Consider the following 5220-nt stretch of genomic DNA (forward strand, 5'->3'; position numbering starts at 1 on the left):
GTGCAAGGCTTGTAGCGCTAAGTTAAGTTACTTAACTGAGCGCTATGCTGAATGCCTATCACGCACCAAATTTGAAGGCCAAAGGCGAGGATTGAGCGCTGCGTTGCCACAATTAACCGAGCGGCCCCCTGGAGCTTGACATGAGCCCAAGCAAGAAGAAATTGAGCGCTTAGTTGGTTTAGTTAACCGAACGCTTCCCTGGAGCCAGCACCATGGTTCAAATTTTAATTAAAAAGCCAAATTAAACTCAATTCTTCACCAAATGAAAAGCCCACTCCAAATTCTGAAGATCAGAAATAGAAAGTGTATAAATAGGACTTAGTTTGAGTTAGAGAACATACTTTTACTTTCACTTTTGAACTTTCTTTCATTTTGAGTTTTTTTTAGCTTTGAATTGGGAAATTGGGACTGAGAGCTGAGTTCTCTCCTCCTTGTTCTTACCTCTGCATTTCTTACTTTCTGTTTATGAATTTTGGATTGAGATTGAAGGAATTCTGTTTCAATCTTTGATCTACAATTCATCTTAATTTTCTTCTGCATAATTCTAAAGGATTGAGAATTTGATTTAGCTTTCTGTCTTCGTTTTCATTTCTTCTACAACTCTTGCTATCTATTCTTAGAATTGAAATTAAGATTGAAGAGCTTCACTGATTCTAAGTTTGAGAATCACCTTTTACCTCTCTTCTCAATTGTTCTAAGAATTGGATCTAAGTTTTCTTTACTGTTCCATTTACATTTCTTCTGCAAATTGTTCTCTGTTGGATCAAGGAAGGAATTGAGATCTAGACCTGTTTTCTAGTCTCATTGAGCCCCTGAGATCTTGAATTCCTTCCCTAGCTTTTACAATTAAGCTGAATTTACTTTCTTTTTGTTCTTCAAGAAATTTTCCATTTCTGTTTAGATCTACTGCACTTACTTCATCTTCTTTACTTTCTATTGTTAAATTCTGCATCCCAGCATCCCACACCTCTTTACTATTCAAGCAATTTTCATTTCTTACACTCTAAGCTTCAGCTATTTACATTACTTGCACTTTAAGATTCAGCTTTTTTACTTTCTTGCACTTTAAGTTTCATGCAAATTTACTCTTCTGCACTTTAGTTTTTTGTTGATTCTCCCTCTCCCTTTTAGTTTCATGCAATTTAGCTTCTGTTGGTTACAATTCACTCAAATCATCAACTGTTTGCTTAACTAAATCAACCATCTAACTAAAATTTCTCAATCCATCAATCCCTGTGGGATCGACCTCACTCTTGTGAGTAATTACTACTTGATTCGACCCGGTACACTTGCCGGTGAGTTTAGGTGTTGGAATCCGTTTCCAACCCATCAAGTTTTTAGCACCGTTGCTGGGGATTGATTTAGATTGACAATGACTAAGTAAGGTGATGGTCTAGATTAAGCACTTTTTCTTTATTTTTGTTTACTTTCTTTGTTTTTAATAAGGACACTAACTGTTCGAGACTTTGTCTCTATTAATCTTAACTGCACTCAAGCTATAGAGTGCCCTGTTTGTGTTGCTGAACTTATGCCAGGAGGAAGAAGCAATGACTTCACACCCTCGGATCTTGAGATACTTTAAAGATTGAGAAGAGAAGCAGGAGATGGAAGGGAACCCCTCTGATTCACTAGAAGGAGTGGCCAACAATAACCCAGCCCAGAAAATCAGTAGGCTGGAAGCAGAAGTGCAACCATTCACACAAAAGAAGGGAGTGATGGAACTTGAAGTAGCAAATGCAATCATAACCCAAAACAAGCAGATGCACCAACAACTTCAGCAACAAATAGAACTGATGGCCAGGAAAATCAATGAGCTGCAAATTGTTGTAGTGAATGCACAAAGACAATCTCAAACCTCACACGGATGGAATCAATCTGAAAAAGGTTTTGGGGCATTCAACTATGAGAAACGAAGTCCTGAGCAAGTGCAATCTCCAAATAACACCTCAAGTTCGTTCCAATACCATTCCCATGGTGATGCACACAACCCATCCTGGAGGACTCATTCTAACTTGAGGTGGGGTGAGCATCAAAATCAAGGACCAAGGGACCTCAATTATAACAGCCGCAGCTTCACAAACAAGCACAAACACACCCCTACCAACAACACCCATTACACACTACCACAACACACATACTTCCAATCCCATCACACTTCACAATTCTCCCAAAATAACTTTCATCAACCATCTCATTTGACGCAACCACAACCAAATCCAGACTTCCAAAAAATCTCAAGTCTAGAGATAATGATGGAGAAATTCATGAAAAATCAAGAGATGGCAAGACAAGATCAGGAAGCAACAAGGAAAGATCAAGCCATAACAAGTAAAAACTAAGAAGCTTCAATCAGAAATCTTGAGAGGCAAATGGAATAAATGGCTAAACAAATTGCAGAAATGAGTGAGAATCAACCAAATGCATCCCTTAGTGCCACTCAAGACCACCCAAGGAACAAAGAAAAAGCTACAAAGTGGGAGAAGTGGAAGGCAATCATAGAGAAAAGTGAGAGGACTATGGAAAAAGAAGCCATTATCCAGGAAAAACACCACAAAGAAGTTCCACAAGAAGAGATAGAGGAAAGGAAGCTCACAGTGAGAAGAGAAAATCTAAGGCAACATGATTTTCAGCTTCCATGATCAAAGAATGAAGGATGTCAAGCTAGTGACAATAAAGAAGCGCTTGTTGGGAGGCAACCCAACCTGAGGTAGCTTTCTTTTCATAGCTATTTCAATAAAAAGGTGAGTGGTTTTGTCTGTATTGCAAGGAGCTAAGTTTGGTGTTGCACACCAAAACAATTTAAGGAAGAGTGAAGAATGCTAAGTTTGGTGTTCCACCAAAATCTCATTTAAAAACACATTCTCACCTTCTGCATGAAGGGTTGCTAGCTCCAAGCAATCAGATAAACCATTGAACCATTGTCTATCTTCTAGTTTTTAGTCTTATAACCTTCAGCAAAGACAAAAGGGTTTCACATATGGTTAATTTGATGCATGAGAAACATTGGCAAGGGACTAAGTTTGGTGTTCACACACCAAAGTAAGTTCAAAAGCCCACAAAATAATTCTTGCACATTAACCAGTTGCCTAAGAGCTTGAGAAACAAGCAACTTGTAAGGATTATGCAGGAAAATATTCAATCTGTGAGAGGGATCTACATCATCATCCAAGGAAGTACAACAAAGAGAAATAATGATGACAGAAGGAAAAGCTGAGAAGACATTCCCAACAGGTTGTATTGACACTTAATCCTTGTTGCTTTGAAGTACTTTAATTTGGAAATTCCTATATGTCTTGCTGAAGTGTTCAATTAAGTACAAAGTGGAGATGTTTGCTAAGAATGCTAGCTTGCATATTGTGCTTGTCATCCCTCATTAGCTTGAATTTTGTTTTGTTCCTTTCTGCATAAATAAAAGAAAAATGTTTGATTTAGAAAAGTGATTGTCCAATGTTGTAGAAATTAGAATGAAGATTTAGTGGTGGTATTTGTCTTATTTAATGGTTAGCTCAAATAACAAAAGCTGCATAATAACATGTTCTTTGAAGTGTGAATTGGTTTGCTGCTATAAAGTCTGTTAATTAATGAAAGTCCCTTGAGAATGAAACAAACAAAGAAGGAAAAAGAAAAAGAAAAGCCAAGAATTGGCAAAGAAACAAATAATATGGCTAGACACCAATAGCTTGGACCCTAAGACATATGCCTGTGGTGTTTTTGTACTGGGATATGCTTGGACAAGTAGGTGCTGAGGAGTATTTCAAAACTTGGCCACTTAGATCAACTGATCTGGGATTGCCAATTGAAAGTCCACTATCAAGAGCAACCTAGTTACAAAGCATTTAGTAATCCAAAGAGATGCTGGGCATCAATGTTCCTAGGAAGAAATTGTGAGCCATGTGTCTTTGGTGAAGAAATGTTGAGCAAAATTTAGCCAAAAGGCTGCTGCAACATTTGCCACCAAGCCTCTATTAAGAAATAAGCTTTCCTAAGCAAAGTAAAGAAAGGAAAAGCAAGCAAGGGATCAAGCAAAATTAAGGAATTATAGCAGCAACTCTAGTGAACCTTTAAGGAAACATTTCTTATCTGTCAGCAAGTAATAAAGGAACTACCATTGTCTGCATAAAACCCCATGAACTAAGTTCAATTATTTGCTAAATAAGGACATGCATACTTCTCTGTTTTATTTTATTTTCTCTTATGTTTAGTGCTTGCTTGGGGACAAGCAAGGTTTAAGTTTGGTGGTGTGATGACAAATCATCTTATGCTAGTTTTTCAAGCATTTCTCACTTATTTCATTAGGTTTTATGCACTTTCTTGCATTGTAAGTAAGTGATTTGGAGTGAATTTGCATGATTTTGTTGAATCAATCAATCATCCTTTATTTGACACTAAATCATGAGGTTTAAGCTAGAATTAGTTAGTTTTTGAATGATTTATAAAGCTTGTGAATTTGGTGATACTTTGATTGGTTGTTTTGATTACTTGTAGGTGAAGAAACGGTGGAAAAAGGAATTTTTGGCATGCTTTTGAAGTTAAAACACGCTTTGGACCTTAGGCCACGCTTTGAAAAGCGTGACCTAAGAAAACAAAAGCGTGGTGCACCAAGGGGGCAAGGCTTATGGCGCTGCGTTAAGAAAGTTAACTGAGCGCCCAAGGAAGCAAGCAAAATGAGGAGCGCTTAGTTAACTCACTTACCTTTATCGTGCCTCAACCAAGAGAAATACAAGGGGCGACACCAAGCAAGGAAGCCAGCAAGGATCGAACTGGGGAACACAAGGAAGGAGCAACACAAGGCTTTGGCAAGGAAATTAACCAAAATGCATCCACCAAGGCTCGAACCAGGCACACATGGGAACCTTGCACAAGCACAAAGGGCGCTTAGTTGCCTTTCTTAACTGAGCGCTACTTACATTGCCAATTTGCCAAGGAAATTTGCCACACAATGAGTTCACCAAGTCTCGAAGAGGAGCTTCCACTCAAAGCAAAGAAAGGTCGCTAAGTTAGGTGTTTTAACTGAGCGCTACTCCTTGAAAGGAAATTGGCGCCGAATTGCATTGTCCAGGGTTCGAAGGGGGAGTTCTCTCCACAAGCAAAGAGCACTGAGTTAACTCCTTTAACTGAGCGCTAGTTCAACAAATAGAGGAGCCAGGGTGGCCTTAGCAAGGCTCGAAGAAGGTACCTTGTGCAAGGCTTGTAGCGCTAAGTTAAGTTACTTAACTGAGC

Source organism: Arachis hypogaea, chromosome 20 (assembly GCF_003086295.3).
Source record: "Arachis hypogaea cultivar Tifrunner chromosome 20, arahy.Tifrunner.gnm2.J5K5, whole genome shotgun sequence".
Lineage (NCBI taxonomy): Eukaryota > Viridiplantae > Streptophyta > Magnoliopsida > Fabales > Fabaceae > Arachis > Arachis hypogaea.